General features: G+C 45.1%; 1 protein-coding gene across 1 annotated transcript in view; it reads left to right on the forward strand.

Annotated features, from left to right (window-relative positions):
• Positions 1 to 18899, forward strand: part of LOC144767775 (uncharacterized) — a 39380-nt gene that overhangs the window by 10703 nt on the left and 9778 nt on the right. The window lies entirely within an intron of this gene.

The raw sequence follows: 18899 nt of genomic DNA on the forward strand, positions 1-18899 counted from the left end.
TGAACGCAGACACCCTAGGAAGCATGTGCTTTTAAGACAAGTTGTGTTCACTCACCTGAAGGTGACATGCTTCATCATTGGGCTATACTCCACACCAGGCCGGCGCTACAATTCCTGGTGGGCACCACAAGAGGGTACTTTGTCGCAGATCTTTTATTAAGTTTGCCGGATGAGCATAGTAGGACAGAGGATGTTGTGTCATAAGATGTGAGATTGGTGAAGTCTGAATAGAAGATCAACTATCGAACAGTTGCTACAATATAGTTAATGTGATCTTCCTAGTCCATGTTAAGATTAAAAACAGTGGCAGAGAAATTGAGGAACTAATGGCCCCTATCACGGTGTGCCAGATAGGGCAGGGCAAGGTTGCATACTTGGGTCACCTTGTTAGTGGAGGCCAGGTTCAACCCTTGCAACCCAAGATCTAGACCATTCTAGACTGGGTGGCTCCAACTACCCAGACTCAAGTGAGGGCCTTCCTTGGCTTCCCCGGTTCTATAGGAGGTTTGTGAGGGATTTTGGCACCATTGTGGCACCCCTCACAGAACTGAAATCCAAAAGAATGCCCAAAAATAGTGAATTGGACTGTGAGCTGTCTAAAGTTTTCTGACACTCTGAAGGAAGCAATGTGCTCTGCAGCTGTTCTGAAAGCTGCAGATTATGTCAAGCAATTCATTGTGCAGACTGATGCCTCTTAACATGGTATAGGAGCAGTGCTATCCCAAAAACATGACCACGGTCAAGATCAGCCAGTGGCTTTCATCAGTAGAAGGCTAATCCCAGGGAACAGCGTTGAACTGCCATTTAGATGGACGCCTTTGCTGTGGTTTGGTCCCTTGAGAAGTTTAGGTCAAACCTATTTCGCTCTCACTTCCTAGTTCAAACCGACCACAGGCCTCTCCGATGGTTAATGCAAATGAAAGGTGGAAATCCCAAATGGCTAAAGTAGTCCATCTCCCTACAGGGAATAGACTTTGAAGTGAAACAGAGACCTGGGACTGCCAGTGCAGATGGACTTTCCAGGTTGTCCCATTTAGACGATGTTAAATGTTATGTTATGTTAAAAATACTTATAAAGTGCGCGCACACCACAAGGGAGTCCTGACGCTAAGTGATTCATTCATAAGTCTGGCGAAAGAGCCAGGTCTTTAAGAGTTTCCAAAATTGAGGATATGATATCATCGATCTAATGTCCTGAGGGAGAGAATTCCAAAATTGAGGGCCAGGACCGCAAATCTTAGTTCCCCCCAACTTCTAGCGTTTAAAGGACGGAGCAGATAGAGGATTCAAATGGGAAGACCTAAAATCCTGAATGTGGATATATCTCTGGACCCGAGTAGATACAGAGACTGGGCAGTTACCATGGAGCGCTTTAAAGAGGAAGCATCCCAACTTGAATGCACTGAGTTCGACTACCAGAAGCCAATGTTACTTTTTCATAAGAGGGGTGACATACTGCATTCTTGGCTGGCGATAGATTAATCTAGCAACCTGGTTTGGCACTAGTTCAGTCTTTTAGATTGATATGCTGGAATGCCAAAGTAAAGAGTTAATGTAGTCAATGTGAGAGATGACTAAGGCTAAAGCAACTTGGGTAAGAGCTTCAGTAGAAAGAAATCTGCTGTTCTCCAGTAATGGGGTATCTTTCATAGCTTCACATGCTTGAATCATTCCCCATCGTCGAAGTGGGGTTCCCACGCTACATAGAATAGCAATATAGCAAAAGCATAGCTAAAAGAGCAATAGGAAGTATTGTAACATGGACTTTAATAGGAAAAAATATGTCACTTTAATAACTTGTCTAAGTCATTAGATATGGTACAAACTCCAGCCAATTAGGCAACAGCACCCTCTGGAACCTTCTCCTCAGAGGCTCAGGCTCTCAGATTTTCTACTGCACGTCATGTGAAGGGAGTCTCCCTGAGCTCTGCTCAGTACCTCTACCTTTTCCCTTCAGAAACTCTTCAGAATATCTTCACTGCTTTGTCTACTACAAAAAGGTATGACAACAGAATGGTTCCAGAGGGTCTACATCAAAGGTGTGAGCCTGCGGTTGACAGAAACCAGTCAAAACAAAAGACCCTGGACTGACTTTTACAATAAATCACTGTGACAACCCAGTGGATGGTCAAAAGTACCCATCAGTCACCATTCGAGACCGCCCTTCATCATTTGGGATTTTTTAGAACCATCTCTGTGTGTTGGTAATACTCAAAACCAAGGGGAGACTATATGGTAAGTAGTTCTCTCCCGTTGAGTGACAATAGTATGGTAGACCACTATCTATAACTGGTAAGTGGTAGAAGAGCGGTGTGACTGAGGGGGTGCAGTGTAAGATAACAAACGTGGAAAATCAAATAGAAAAAGTGTCTAAAATTGGATAAGGGAGCATAGAGCAAATTTTATTCAGATGATGCTCTCTTTACCAAATCTAAAAACCATTATTATGTCGAGACAGTTTGAAAAATGCGCTGTCTGTAGAAGGAACTAGGTCAACATGTTTCAGCAAATCATCGACATAGTAGTCGTTGCTTTCTTCAGGACCTCATAATAATTAGTTGCTACTGCAAATCAAAAGTAATACGTGAAATTTGTAAAAGGACAAGTACATAGGATCACCTGCAATCTCCAGGTGAAGAGTCTTGTCCTAACTCGCAGCTCGTGTCGTTTTACTGCAAGATCAGAACCAAAAAAGGGGGGTCAGGCATCAGACTACTTAAATGTCCCCCACAGCTCACAAAAGACCTAGGTATATAAAATATAACCCTTAGATCAAGTCAAAAATAATGACTACAGTATTCCCAAACAGTGGTATAGTATCTTAATCAATATCAGGATATACAATTTATATGCCTAATACAAGAAGGTCACATCTTACCACAATTTGCGAGACGTGAAGACCTCACCCCACCTGGCAGTGGCTCAGGGAAAAAGTGAAGCACCGCTCTATGAAACATGTAAACAAAGAAAACATGTTTGCCATTGTATACAAAAAGGTCACTCATCAGACACAGTGAGTCTTGTGGAAAACTCCAGCTTCATTCCGAAGACCCCCACAAAAAGTGTATCCTCTGCCTCCACCCTGAACATCAGGTGAGAGATTGTAAAATCTGCAGGACTTTTCCTCAAAAGACTTTAAGAGACAGAGAGGGACGTCTACTTCTGTGGTTACAGTAACTCAAGACCAAGGATAATCCCTTATCAGATGTTGAGAGTGATTCCTCTCTCAGGACTGTCATCTCTAAGAAGAGGGCTGGTGAGGCAGAAATGGTATCTGCTAAGGCTAAGGTGCTCAAGAAAGACCACACCTCTACTCATGAAGGCCAGACTTCTTCCTCAAAAAGGGCTCCTGCTCCTTCTAAGGGACTACCTATGCCCTCTACGCCTCCGAGATCTGCTTCTAAGTCTCAGGCGTCTAAGTCTCTTTTTGAGACAAATTTGCCTAAAAAAATTGGTTCCTCGCCGACGAAGACTTCCGTCGCCACTGCTACAAAGACGACTTCCACCTTCTCTTCTCCTCAACCTACAATGATTATGTCATCGGCGTCTTCTCCGTCGATATTTGTCATGGTGTCGGTGAAGCCTCGCTTGTCTGCCACCTCCCTCACGTCGAGGAAAAAGAGAACCGTCTCCGGTCGGTCGTTGATGGATGCCTCCTCGCCGACGAGACGGTCGATGGCTCTCAAGGCTCTACCTACCTCATCGACAGATGCCTCGTCGTCGAAGGTTGCCTCGTCGTTGATGGGTGCCTCGTCGCCGGTTGCTTCGTCGGCAGTTGCCTCGTCGACAGCACAGAAGACTTTCCATACGGAACTTCAACCACGCTCTTCATCGTCGACCACTGAGTCGGCTACGGCATCCTTGGTTCCACCTTCAGCTTTGAAGTCTCTAGTCCCCTTGAAATCTTCAGCAACACTTTTGCTGCCTTCAGGAACGACGGATGTTTCCCTACTTCAACGTAGGAACTCTTCTTTGGATCTATTGCCAATTCAACCATCTCCAAATCTTTCTGTTGAGCTTTTTGACTATGGTGCTAATGAGGAGGATTCGGAAGAGGATGACCGGTTCCGTGCTGCTCGTACTCTTTCCGAGCTTCCCATCAAATGGCAAGATATTGATGATGACCAAGGATATGATTATTACCCTGATCCTAATACTCAACCACCACTTGAGAATCCAACTGTGCAGATGCCCATGTCTCTCATCTCTAATTTGCAACATGTGCTTGATGACTACTACCGCCGATTTCCTCCCTCGGAGTCTGCCTCATCTGTCCCACTGATGCCTCTTCCTCTGCCTTCATCGATCATCAGGCCGCCCCCTCCGGTGGCATCGATGTCTCATCACCTGGAGGACGCACACACAACTGATGACGACAGAGAAGAAGGGGAGTGGGTGATAGATCCCTCCTTACTGAGTGGAACAATTATTAAATTCAGACTCTGTCACCTACTGACAAAACTGAAGAGCCGACCTGACACACATCCATTTCTGTTTACACATCCCTGTGTGCCATTCCCATGAAAAGTTAAAGTTCACAGATTTATATATTGCAGCTCATCACCTGTGAGGGTTTACAGACGCTGTCTATGGGCATCGGGAGATACAGTGATTTGCCCAGAATCACAGGATGTTGCACTGAAGCAGAGACTTGAACCCGAATCCCCAGTTCCCGAGTCAGCAGCTCTGGCTGCTGCACCACATCTTATCCCCCCTGTGAGGGCATATCTGCATGAAATGTCCCTGATGCCCCTGCTATTTCCTAGTCGATTCCTGGATATTGTGAGTGACCAGGGAAGTCATACTAAGTACATAGGCTGGACACTCGTCATTATGAGTTTGCCAGCTCCATGATGGCTTCACTGAAATATGTGATGTTTGGCACCAAGCATCTCAACATAATAAACTTGCACTGATTCCAGTGTCGATTTTACTATAAATTGCACACAGAGGGCCCCTTAGAGGGGTCCCCTGAAACCTACCAATCCTTAGTGTGGTCATTGACTGGCCTGAGCCAGCCTGTTACCACCAGAGTGTGTTCTGATCTCGGGGGAGAGTGCCTGCACACTCTGAGGCTGAGAACAATGCCTTTCCTGGGTGGAGGTGTTCACATCTCCCACTGGACAGGAAGAGCCATCCGCGGTGGGGAGCTTCAGAGGTCTTGCCTCCTTTGTAATGCGACCCCAGCCTCTCCTGTTCGAAGGAGCCGGCCTCCATCCTGTCCTCACCCCTTTTTGGCAGCAGGACAGGTGGGAAACCTTTGATAGAAGAGGAGATGAGCCCCCCCTCTGCCAACTCCACCTCTCGGGTGCTGGAGGCTAGGTCAAGTACACTTTTCAGTGCCCACCATCTTGAAGATGATGGGACTTATCCAGTTAGGGCTAGGACTGTGTCCTCCTCTCACAGAAGGTGAAAAGATTATGCAGGGGTTCTGCCCAAATAACCCTCCCAAACCTGGGCTAGGTACGTCACAAGGATGAAAAAGTAGAACAAAGCGGGTATAGAGGGATCAATTGGACAACAAACTTTATACACAAGATATATTTAATTACCTTGTAATGTACAATTATTTGTAAAGCATATGATTTCACAAATTTACAAACACAGATATACGCATCACAGGACAAGGTGGCACAACAGCAAAAATAATATATAGATTATACATATTTACAATATATATATATACATCATACAAATACATTATATGCATTACATATAAACAAACAATGTGTACCCTACAAAAGGAAAGAAAAATAATTAGGATAAACAGTATTCACTATAACCTTAAGTGATATAAAGCTATAAAGAAAATCCTCTCCGCGCCTAAGTTGTAAATTCTTTATACACAAAAATATAGAGAAGAAGGCGCCAGAAACGAAACACAATAAATCAATATAAGGGGACTCCTTAGAATGGTGTCGACGCAGTCGCGGTCGCGCTTCCGCCAAATATTTCTTTAGGCTTTATCAGGACACGGGTACTGGTGTACATGTCCTCAAAAATGAGGGTGTCCACTCAAATGTCCCAAATTGCGTATGCCGGTTCACACGGGGCAAGTCTATACTTCATTCAGCTCCTTCTGGAAACAATCTCAGTGAGCAGAGCCACGGCAAATCCAAAGAACAAACACTCAAACCTGCACCCATCCGCTAAGTCGGATCTCACAGAAGGTGGGCATGTTAGAGTGCGTAGACACCCCAGGCAAAGGGCCCATTGGACACTACCTGTCACTCCCTTGTAACGCCCTTAAATCACGTTTTTAGGTGGCATCCCCAGTCCATGAACTTCAGTTCCTGACCACCTAGTTCCCCCAAGCCGCTGTTACTTACCTGTAAGCAGCCTCTGTCCGATTGCCCTAGTCCCCCTGTATTGGGTTTCCAACCTTGAACTTGCAACTGCACCCCGGCACCCACGTGCGGCTGGTGGTGCACTGTTGGTTCTGAACTGAACCTTGTCCAATACTGACCTTAACTTCCGAAGAATGGTCTTGTAAGTGGATGTTGCCTATACGTATGTTGAATGTTTTCTTCACCCCAGAGGTTAACATTGCAAAGTCTGAAAATTGCACGAATTATCCACTTTTTATATTGGACAGTACTTCTATTGTGAAACATATTTACTCTAGATGAAATTCTGTGGTTCTGCAAAAGAAATCTAACCAAGTATCATTTTATAAATTGATATCAGATTTATTCATTGAGTGTGTGTCATTTATTGCCACTGTGTGTACAACAGTGTGTGTCATTATTGCCACTGTGTGTACAACAAATGCTTAACAGTACCCCCGGATACATCTAACTGCTCCCCCACACTACCACAAAAGAGCATTAGTATCATCTACTTTAGCCTCTGTAAAATCTCTGGGGATCCACTGGACTCTCTGCACACTATGGTATACTATATTGAGATTTGCATTTGTCACCCCGAGAGGGATGGGTATGCTCAGACGTGAGTCTCATGCTCTCCACACCACTGTAGTCAAGTTATCCTGGCTGAAGACGGCTGAAATGCCAGAAACCGGTCCTCGGAAGCTTGTTTCCGGTCCAGGGAAGGCATTGCTTGGCAGTTCGGGCTGGACTGTTCCCATGAGGCACAGGGTCAAACGGATTTGCATATGGCCATGTCTGAACTGGGGTGGTGTGGAGTGCAAAAAAACGATGGATTTAGGCCCAGATCTCTGTACTGGGGTGAATGTATGACATTGTTCTGCATTCTGTCCATCAATTGTTGTTTTTGCATTTGTCACCCTGAGTGGGATGGGTATGCTCAGACGTGTGTCTCATGCTCTCCACACCACTGTAGTCAAGCTATCCTGGCTGAAGACGGCTGAAATGCCAGAAACCGGTCCTCGGAAGCTTGTTTCCGGTCCAGGGAAGGCATGGCTTGGCAGTTCGGGCTGGACTGTTCCCATGAGGCACAGGGTCAAACGGATTTGCATATGGCCATGTCTGAACTGGGGTAGTGTGGAGTGCAAAAAAACGATGGATTTAGGCCCAGATCTCTGTACTGGGGTGAATGTATGACATTGTTCTGCATTCTGTCCATCAATTGTTGTTTTTTCATACTATATTGAGACTCACACTCAGACAAGCTGGATGTGGAGGGACTGGGAAATGTCTTGGAAAACCCAATGTACCAGCTCCCGCTGGATGTTGAGGAGGCCACGACCATTTATAATAATTGGCTTTTGGATGCCTGTGATCAGCTTGTTTCCCACAAAAAATGGACTCCCAAACGGGCCTCTCCTGCAGAGGTGAATTGGCGGAAATTTTATGACAAACCAGAGAAGGAGAATTACAAAACTTGTATTTTCAGTTACAAGCAAGCTCTTTTGGAAGCTAAAAAAAGAGTACTTCTCGTTACAAAATACCATGGCCGAATCCAATTCCAAAGCATTGTTTAGAACTATTTTTAATGTTTTAAGTTTTATAAAGCGCATAGCTGCCCCAGTGACGGGGTGTCCCAGCGCTAACTAAGCCATGGCTGAAACACTTCAAAGGAAAAAGAAGAGCCTAAGCTGGAAAGAGCCAGGTCTTTAACGCCTTACGAAAGGCCAGATGGTTCTGGAGTCCTCTGATAGATGTAGGAAGAGAGCTCCAGAGGCGTGCCGCCTGAACTTTAAATGATCGACCGCCCGCTCTAGCTCTGAGAAAACGGGAAGTGCAAGCCAAGCCCGCATTAGCCGAAAGCAAAAGGCGGTTCTTTACATAATGGGCCAGCAGATTCGCCAAAATCTGCGGTCCTTGGTAGGTCAATATTTTATGAGCCACACACAAAGACTTAAACTGGATTATTTTCGCTATCGGTAGCCAGTGCAATTTAGGCAGAAGGTGCGAGACTGAGCAAGATCTGGGCAAAGCTAGCAGGGCGCGAGCTGCTGGGTTCTGGATTCTCTGCAGGCGGACAATACAGGACTTGTTGACGCCTAAATATTAGGAGTTCCCATAGTCCAGCCTTGACAAAATTGTAGCCTGAAGGATGATTTGGCGAACTTTTGGTGCAAAATAGCCAAGTAGGGGCCTCAACCCTCTTAGGAGACCAAAGCAGGATCCAGACAGGGCCTTGGATTGCACATCAAACGAAAGTTCGCTATCGATCGAAAAGCCCAAATATTTTACAGCCTTCTTTGGCTGGGGTGCAGGTTTAAGTTTGACAGGCCACCACTGTTCTGACCAGAGGGAGCTGTCTCTACCCAGCACTAGAATTTCTGACTTGGCAGCATTCAGCTGTAAACAACTAGCTGCTATCCAGTCAGAGATAGCTACCAAGTCCTCTTTCAAAGTGATGAGATTGTCTTGGCAGTTCCTCGAAAAAAGTGATGACTAGCTGGGTGTCATCGGCGTATGAAACCAATGACAACCCTCTGCTTTTTGCCAGTAGGACTAGGGGCTGTACAAAGATGTTAAAAAGTGCAGGGCTCAATATAGAGCCCTGAGGAACCCCGTGTTTAATAGCATGTGTGTGAGAATGAAACGGTGGTGCCACCACTTGAAATGCTTGACAGATTCTGCCAGGACTGAGTTCACATATGCCTCAGTAACCTTAGCCAGAAAAGGAAGCTGGGAAATTGGACGAAAGTTACTCGGGTCTGATGACTCCAAGGAAGGCTTTTTTAAAAGTGGAATGATTTTTCTAAACTAGCTAACCCTGCCACTCCAAAGAAACAGGGGATGCAGAATTTTGTAATAAAATAGCTGGCTTTTTTAAAACTAAAGTAGAAACAATTTTTACCTCACTCGATGGTCTAATCAATGATACTCAGACTGATTTCAATCTAACAGAATCATGAAGCTTAGGTGCCCCGGCAGAACTACTGGAGCATTTCACCCCGATTGAGAAAGCAGATTTGGTCAAATTGTTGTCTATGCTAAAATCGGGTGCCCCTAGTAATCCGTGTCCTGCTGGAATTGCTAAGCAAATTCCGGAAACCTTTGGAACGGCTCTCACACCCCTGTTTAATGCAGTTTTACGGTCTGGAATTTTTCCCAAAAATTGGAAAAAGGCTCTGTGCTTCCTCTTCTAAAGAAGTAATCTCTTAGCCCTAAGGACCCGAATAATTATCGTCCTATCTCTAGGCTTCCACTACCTGCCAAATTACTGGAAAAAGAAATAAATAGCCAAATCAGCAACTTTATCTCTGCCAATAACTCCTTGGACCCATCGCAATATGGGTTTAGAGCTTTTCACAGTACGGAACTGGCTTTAATAAAATCAACCGAGGAAATCGGAGAAGCCGTGGATAGGGGAGGTAATGCCATCTTAATCCTCCTGGAACTATCCGCGGCCTTTGATGCTGTCCACCGTAAGGTCCTGCTGAACAGGCTCTCTGATATTGGTGTGAAGGGCTCAGCATGGAAACTGCTACATTCCTTCCTGTCTGACAGAGATCAGACGGTAGATTTAGATGGCAACACTTCGGAACCCTTCTCACTTCCCTGCGGGGTGCCACAGGGCTCGGCGTTGAGCCCTATGCTTTTTAACATCTAAGTGGTACCCCTGGCCAGTGTCATCCAGTCGTTTGGTTTCCAGCTCACCTCCTATGCTGATGACACACAAATTGTGCTATCACTGACGGAGGGAGCGGAAAGGGAGGCAGGGGAGAGGTTTTATAATTGCATGAGCTCTATTTCCACCTGGATGTCGTCCAACTGTTTAAAACAATAATCCCTGGGTCTGGACCCCGGGATTGGTGGCCGGAGGATCTGGGATCGTGCCCTACACTCACTAGGAAAGCTAAGAATTTGGGAGTCATGGTGGATAACAAACTCACCATGGGGGACCAAGTGAATCAGGTAACTTCAGCAAAAAAATCAAGTTCTTCCTATCGTCAGACAACCTAAGGATGGTTGTCACTGCACTCATTATGTCCCGTCTGGACTATTGCAACAGCTTCTATCTTAATGTTCAGAAACAACATATGAACAAGTTGCAACTGGTCCAGAACGCGGCAGCGAGAATGCTGACGGGAACACGTAGGTTTGCTTTGGTCAAAGGAGAACTTAAGAAACTGCATTTACTCCCAGTTCCACTTAGATCACGCTTCAAGGCACTTTGTGTCATCTTTAAGGCGGTTAATAAGATTGCTCCGGAGTTTCTTAAAACCAGCCTTACATGGTATGTTCCTACGTTCCTCCGGATCCAAATTAGTCCAAACCTCCAACTTTAAGAAAACTAATCGGGGAGGCAGAAGTTTTCTCCACTGTGCCTCCAAAGCATGGAATGAACTTCCGTTTCATCTCAGAAATGTGCTAAACCTTTTTTCTTTTCGCAAGGGTTTGAAAACCTGAATCTTCTCCCACTAAACAGCTGATGCTCCCGAGGTCACCAGTACTCAGCGGCAGGACATCCTAGGGTAGCAGTGCGCTTTACAAGTACAAATAACATAACATAACATAGACACACAGACACACACGCTCTCTCACTCACACACATTCTCACACATGCCCACCCTACCTCACATAAGAAAAATATAATTAACTTCTAAATGACACCTTCAACTAGGACCATTAGTAAACAGGTTCATGCAGAATTCAAAAGATCCTACTTGTAAGGATATCTGTGCAGTCATCCCCATGACAGGAAAGAAGAAATGAAAATGAATTAATAAAATGCTTTAGGAGGCTTGGAGTTCTGGACTTTTTGGTTCCGTCCAGAGGTGTCAGGGAAAACACCCGAAGACCCCGGAGTTCAACCTGTCTCGGTGCACAAACAAACAGAAACACGGGCTTCTCGATGGTGGCGTCAAAGACCAAAGGTTTATTACTGCAGGGACACAGAAGTCACAGAAACTGCACACGGGCAGTATCTAGGAGCCTGTTCAATTTGTACAAAGAGGGTTGTTCCTTATATACTAAATATTCTGCTCGGGGCAAATTCTTTACATGTTACCACAGTTCTAAACATTCGTGTCTTAAACAATAAATATTTGGCGTTGCACAGGAATCGTCAACAGTATCTGATGTCAAAACATTACGAATGAGGGGTTCCCACTAGTCCATCATAATCCCATGTCAATTCTTCATTCAAGACCCGGACCGCCTCATCGTAAATTTCGTTACCTCCCCCTAATAAAGGCCCAGAAGGAAAGGAGCAGAGCCAGGTGTGGAAGATAGAAAGACAGGATAAGAGATGTTTGTGGGTCGTAAATGGGCACGGTTACCAGCTTCGGCCGCCTAATCATGATCAGGCCAACGGACACAAGAACCAGTATAGCAGGACTGGCCTCAGGCTGGGGAGGCAGCTCTTGCCGAGTCATGCTGCCACAGCGTTGCTGGCCTAAGGTGCACGTGTCACTCGCAAGGTGAATCGCCTGCTAAAGCCTACGTGTCCTTAAATGAAAAAGAGGTCATTGCGTGTCCATTGACTATGTGAGGGCAAGGAATACAAAATGGCTTCCGTGTCTAAGATGGATGCCATGGGTAGAACAGAAATGTGTTTGTAACAGGAGTGCTCTTGCTCGTAGCATAGCGAAAACACCAGGATATACTAAATGGATCATTTGCGGTTCACTGATACCAAAATTATGTATTTACGACAATGTTACAAACACGAGTAAAATCGTCACGGAACCTCAGACCCTCCTTTTGCCCTTACATAGGCAATTACTCAGTCTATATCAAAGTCAGAGTCTAATTCTATGCTCATTAGGTCAGTGACATGTTGTTGTATCATCATCCTGTCTCGTGCCTTTTCTCCTAATGCAGGTGGTTTTCTGAAACAGGTTGCAACACAGAGACTACACAGAGCGGGACCACATTGGATAATAAGACAGCACGAGAACAGAAATACTAGGATGACACCAATGACCATCAGAACCTTCCATCCCCACGCTGATACCAGAGTCCAAAACCACTCCATGAAGGACCAGTTTCCCTTATCTACGTGTATAGAGTCGGAAATCTTGTGTAGCTTAGAGATCGCTTCATAGACTGTTGGAGCATTATTTGGAATAAAGACACAGCAGCTCGATTGGATCATTCTGCATACCCCACCTCGATCTGCAAGTATTACGTCTAGAACCATACGGTTCTGCAACGTCATGAGACGATCCGCCTGAAGCTCAGCTGTTAAGTTACTAAGGGCACCAGCAGTTTCTGTAATAGTAGATTCAACTACCCGTGTTAGTTGACGTAGATTTCTACTATTGGCCATAGGCCCCCAAAACGGAAGGAAACCTTTGAAAAAGTCTCCAGCTTCTTGACCAGCGGTATCTTCCTTGCTGAAGACACCTCTTGCTACTCTGGTCTTGTGATAATCTGAAGAAGCAGTGTATGTCGGAGGTAACAATCGAGCAATATAACATGAACCTGAAAAGTCAGCAGGCAGCCATGTATATGCTCTGTCCTGACAGATGAAGTAGGTACCCCTAGCAGTCAGGAAGGCAGGGGAGGAGTTAGACGGAAATACGTAAGTCTCAACGCACTCACTCCTCCCTAGCTGAGCTCTCAGATTTCTCCCATTTCCTTGCAAACAGACCTGACCTCGGTGAGGCACGACCCAAACTGAAGTGGAGCTTTTACGCTTGCTTTCTCCCAAACTAAGGCGATACTCTGTAGAGTTCCAACTTAAATACACCCGTAATTCATCTCTAGGGTAAGATGGAGTATTATTGACGTCTTTAATCATGTCAATAATTCCCTGGACTAAAGCTTTGTTGGCTGAGTTGTATTTAGTGGACCGTGGTGGACGCGGAGGATAGGTCTCAAGGGCATATGAAAAAATGGTCTGAAAGGCCTGAAATGATCCATTGTAGCTAAAAGGCAAGACTAGATAGGGAATGCCTTTATCCATAGTGTGAGGTATCAAGCCACACACCCAGCAGTCTGTAGTATTAACTACCAGTTGGTGTTGATGCAAGAGCTGTACAAATGTATTGTTAATAAATTCTTGTTCGTGTTCAGGAAATGAGTGAAAAGAATGCATAGAAGAAACCGTAGAAGTAGTAGGATCAAGGGGAGGTACTGTAGTTACTGGCATAAAAATCAAATGTACACCAAAGACGATTCCACCCACCAACGTTATCAAAACAATTAAAAATGTAACTGCACATTGCATTAGAAAGCATTTGCTGTGAAGTATTCTGTACAGTCTATTTCTGCGAACATAAATTAAATTTTCTCGTTGCAGCTCAGGAAGCTCCATCTTCTACGACCGTTCGCGACCACTGATGATGTGTACGTAGATGAAAATGCCTCTATCAGCCCTGGGAGTTCCCAGAACTAACAGAAAGATCAACCTTGTGTCTGACCCCCGCAGATTCAACTAGGCACACAGCCACGACCCTACGGCTACCCAGACGGCAAGGCAATTTTAAAACAAAAAGAAACAATACAAAGTATTAGCAAACTTCCTGGCTGGAGGCAATGTATAGAAAATTCAAATCTGAAAAATAGGCAGTTTCCTGCTTTATTTGTCCATATTGCGAGAACGTAAGTTGTATCTCAGTTTTGCAGGAGCTGTCTGGTCTTGAAACAATGTATTTTCAACTGACGTTGCAATGTTCACGTTCGCAGATGGCAAATGTTCAGGGTTCAAAAGAGCAGTTTCAGGAGGAGAGTCAGAATTTGGTGAATCCGTGATCAGTTCTGCATCGCTGAAAGGTATGAACCTGGGGACTTGTTCCGTTTCAGAGGCACCGATTCCTTTCTTTACCCAGTTGTCGTAAGGAAGTGGCAGAGGCACACGTTTGACATGTGTCGTATGGATCCAGTTTTTCCTTCCGGCCACACGAATAGCAGTTCTCGTTGCTAGTAGGACTTGGAAAGGGCCAATGAATCTGGGCTGAAGATTTTTCGTTCTTGCAAAATTTCTAATGACCACCTGATCACCCGGTTTCAGCTGATGGCCTGGACTCTCCGGTGGCTTTGGCAATGCATCGAAAACCTGTTGGTGAATAAGACTCAATTTAGCAGTCAAGTCGAAAAGGTAATCAATTAACATTGGGTATTCCAGCTGCTTGAATTCTTTTGGTCTAGGTACCCCCCAAACATTTGCAGGACGACCAAAAACTATTTCATAAGGACTAAGCCCTACTCTAGAATGTACAGTTGCTCTTGTTGATAGCAAAGCCAAAGGCAATGCGTCTGGCCAGGACAAACCCGTGGATGCTTGTATCTTAGCAAGTTTCAGTTTAAGGGTGCCATTGTAACCCTCGACTAAACCCGCGGACTGGGGATGGTTCGCACTATGAAACTTCTGTCTAATCCCTAGGCCGGCACACACACTCTGCATAACTTAACAAGTCTAAACCAAGCAGATTTTCATTACAACCTGTCGTCAAAATCAGGGGTGCTTTCAAGTGGCAGGGTCCAACAGAAATAGACAAAGGACCAGAAACAGGGTTATGAACAGGGGCGCCCGAAAAACCTACTGAAACGTTTGTTGAGCCAGACAAAGGTGCGCCAGGGAGTTTCGCATGTATGATAGAACTTTTTGCTGCACCAGTATCCAACAGAAACGGTTCGACTATACCTGATGTTGCTACTGCGACATAAGGCCCACTCTGATCTACTGGAACTGATACTACTCCCTCTCTTTGTCCATGGCTGTCCTAGTACTCACTTTGCTGAACTTCCTCACTAGCTTCATAATAGTCTTCAACATGATATTGTGGAGACCTATTCTGTTGGGCAGATTGTCCATTTCGCTGGTCGAAATAATTAGAAGGGCGATCACTCGTCTGCGGAGGCATAGCACCTCGTCCTCGACCTCTAGAGTTTTGCATGGAACTACCACGACCTCTCTGAGCTGCCGCAGCATTATTTTGTGCCCGAACTGGACACTCATTTTTGTAATGACCTTCCACTTTGCAATAAGCACATTGATTCCATTGGTATTGTGGCCTTTGAAAATTATAATCCGTTCTTTGATATGGCCCTTGCTGTATATTAGTCTGATTCGTGCGAGGCGGATAAGCTTGCTGTAAAAGTACTTTAGTTTTTAAATCTTTCGTCTTTTTATCTGATTTTTCCTTCTCTTCTTTATCCCTATTTTCATAGTACTGGGCAGTCGCAAGTATTTGCGCAGTCGTAGAGACAGCCCACGCACTTTCAGAATTCTTTAATTTACCACTAAGTTCTGGCAACAAATTGTGCACAAATTTATCAACAAATAATCTCTGGCCTCCTTCTGTGCTCATATCCTGACCACTATGATCCACGAAAGTCTCCTCGAATCTTGTGAAAAAGTCGGAGACGCTTTCGTCTTTCTTCTGTTTGCACGCGGACAATTTGTCCCAGTTAACGCGTAATGCTGGCATCAAGGTTTTCATTAAATCGATTATCCTACCAGGCAAATTAGCAATTAGGGGTTCTGGTTTGGAACCACCTATTTGTTGACCATCCGCTGCAATTATAGCTGCCCAGTCACCACCTAGGGCAACTGGATGATTCTCTTTACGAATTTTAGCCCAAATTGGTTGCGGTACTACATTACCAAATAGCAGATCTATGTCAGCAAGATTCAATACACAAGCGTCAACCGTTTGAGCCAACTCTTTGTAGTACCCTGCAGGATTTTTACGCGGATCTGGCAAGGCCTGTTTCACTGCTAATACTTCAGCTCGCTTCCATGGAATATGTATCCATACTCTCTGGAATTGGGCCGGAGCGGCTGCAATACCAAGGTTTGCATTAGCTTGCACAGCTTCATGCCAAATTGGTGGAACCTCCCTCATTGGGTATTGACGATTTTGTTTCGTACTGCGTTTCTCTAACTCTCTCGGTGAACGAAGGGATGAGTCGGTTCTATAACTTAGAACCAGTTCCATCGCTTCTTTTATATTTTGTCCAACTATCATACCTGCAGCAAACTCTTTCTGAACATTAATTAATTCTTCTAGATTCGATTCAGGGTCATCCTCTTCCAATTCCTCACGTAGAAGGAAACACATTTCATCGAACACATATCGTTGTGTCGGTTCATTCCATTGCATAAATGTATCTAATACATCTTGTACATTATATCTTCCAACTTTCGAAACCCATCTAAGAGCAGTGGAATCTAATATTCCTCTTTCTTCAGTACTGGGAAGCTGACTACGCCTCTGTACAGAGTCAGAGGTAGGAGTCTTAATCAGAGTTTTATAGAAGGGAGATAGAATATTAGAGACAGAATCAGTGATTCTCCGACGAACAGAAAGTGGAGTCATAATATTAGCAGATGCAGTAAATAGAGTAGCAGTTGGAACAGATAGATTAGGAACAGTAGGAGTAGCAGGAAAAATAGCTTGTGAACTAGCAGGTGTGAGCGACACAGGCATAGGTAAAGAAGCCGGCAACCCTAGAAGAGGGGTTGTCGAAGGAACATTAATATTGACCACAGGAGGTACAGGAACTTGATTCAGGGGAGCGGGAACAGGGACACCGGGTTGTCCAGCAACCGGTAATTGAACATTCGGTATAGGTGGAGCCGTAGCACCCTGTGCATACGGTGGGGGTGATCGTAACAAGTAAGACAACAGGGGATCCTTTTCAGGGTCCTCTACTATCTTAGCCGTACTCGATGGTAAAGCAGGATAGCACTTGTCTATCGCTAAATTACGCTCTCTATTGGCCACCTCCATCGCTTTCTCAGACTCGTTGAGTTGCAGCTGCCTAGCAGACTGTTCTAAAGTCAACTCTTGCTCTTTCTGTTCTTTCTTCAACTTTTTAATTTCTCTTTGTTTAGATTCTTTTCGCCAATAACGGAAAGAATCAAACATTGCCGGCCGGGCTTTCTTCTTGAACAACCTTCTTTCTAGATTATCGAGAACTTCAGGTTCAAAACTACCATGTAGTGGCCAACTAAGGACACCATCTTTCTCTGTATAGTGGATCCATACCTCGTTATAAGAGATAGGGCCCACACCAAATTTGCAATATAGGTCATAAAGGGGAGTTCCAATCGGAGGAACCAAACACGAGTCCTCCAACTGGGAATCACTGTTGCAACTAAAACAAGACAACATACAATTTTTCCGATTTACCATTTTATAATCCGGAACACAAAACAAACAAGACACAAACAGAAAAGATGCGCACTCGAACCAAGAACTTAGGCCTACCAGAACTGACAAATGTATCGATACCTGAACTGAACAGAATGATTATCGTAACCAGAATAACCAGTGATAATCTTACAGAACTGAACTGAACTGAGAACTAAAAGGATTATTCAAACAGGAGCAACCCTCACAAAATACTTAACTGAGGTACTGAAGACGTCACCAAGGAGAAACCCGTCACATCTCGCCGTACTGAGGACTGCACCTCGGGTCCAAGACAGGGCGACGGTCAAGGCAACGGACCACTGCAGCCGTCTGAACGGGAACCCTCGCGGAAGAGAACGTCGGGGCCACTTTTGCGATATGCCGGGATCGATGAAGTGGGGCGCCTCCCTCTGAAATCTTCACACGAAGCTCCTCGAACTCTTCAGGCTTTTGGACCGGTACCGAATGACGTCGCCCAACGTTGGGCGCCAATTGGAGTTCTGGACTTTTTGGTTCCGTCCAGAGGTGTCAGGGAAAACACCCGAAGTTCAACCTGTCTCGGTGCACAAACAAACAGAAACACGGGCTTCTCGATGGTGGCGTCAAAGACCAAAGGTTTATTACTGCAGGGACACAGAAGTCACAGAAACTGCACACGGGCAGTATCTAGGAGCCTGTTCAATTTGTACAAAGAGGGTTGTTCCTTATATACTAAATATTCTGCTCGGGGCAAATTCTTTACATGTTACCACAGTTCTAAACATTCGTGTCTTAAACAATAAATATTTGGCGTTGCACAGGAATCGTCAACAGTATCTGATGTCAAAACATTACGAATGAGGGGTTCCCACTAGTCCATCATAATCCCATGTCAATTCTTCATTCAAGACCCGGACCGCCTCATCGTAAATTTCGTTACCTCCCCCTAATAAAGGCCCAGAAGGAAAGGAGCAGAGCCAGGTGTGGAAGATAGAAAGACAGGATAAGAGATGTTTGTGGGTCGTAAATGGGCACGGTTACCAGCTTCGGCCGCCTAATCATGATCAGGCCAACGGACACAAGAACCAGTATAGCAGGACTGGCCTCAGGCTGGGGAGGCAGCTCTTGCCGAGTCATGCTGCCACAGCGTTGCTGGCCTAAGGTGCACGTGTCACTCGCAAGGTGAATCGCCGGCTAAAGCCTACGTGTCCTTAAATGAAAAAGAGGTCATTGCGTGTCCATTGACTATGTGAGGGCAAGGAATACAAAATGGCTTCCGTGTCTAAGATGGATGCCATGGGTAGAACAGAAATGTGTTTGTAACAGGAGTGCTCTTGCTCGTAGCATAGCGAAAACACCAGGATATACTAAATGGATCATTTGCGGTTCACTGATACCAAAATTATGTATTTACGACAATGTTACAAACACGAGTAAAATCGTCACGGAACCT

The sequence above is a fragment of the Lissotriton helveticus genome, chromosome 1_1 (assembly GCF_964261635.1).
Source record: "Lissotriton helveticus chromosome 1_1, aLisHel1.1, whole genome shotgun sequence".
NCBI lineage: Eukaryota > Metazoa > Chordata > Amphibia > Caudata > Salamandridae > Lissotriton > Lissotriton helveticus.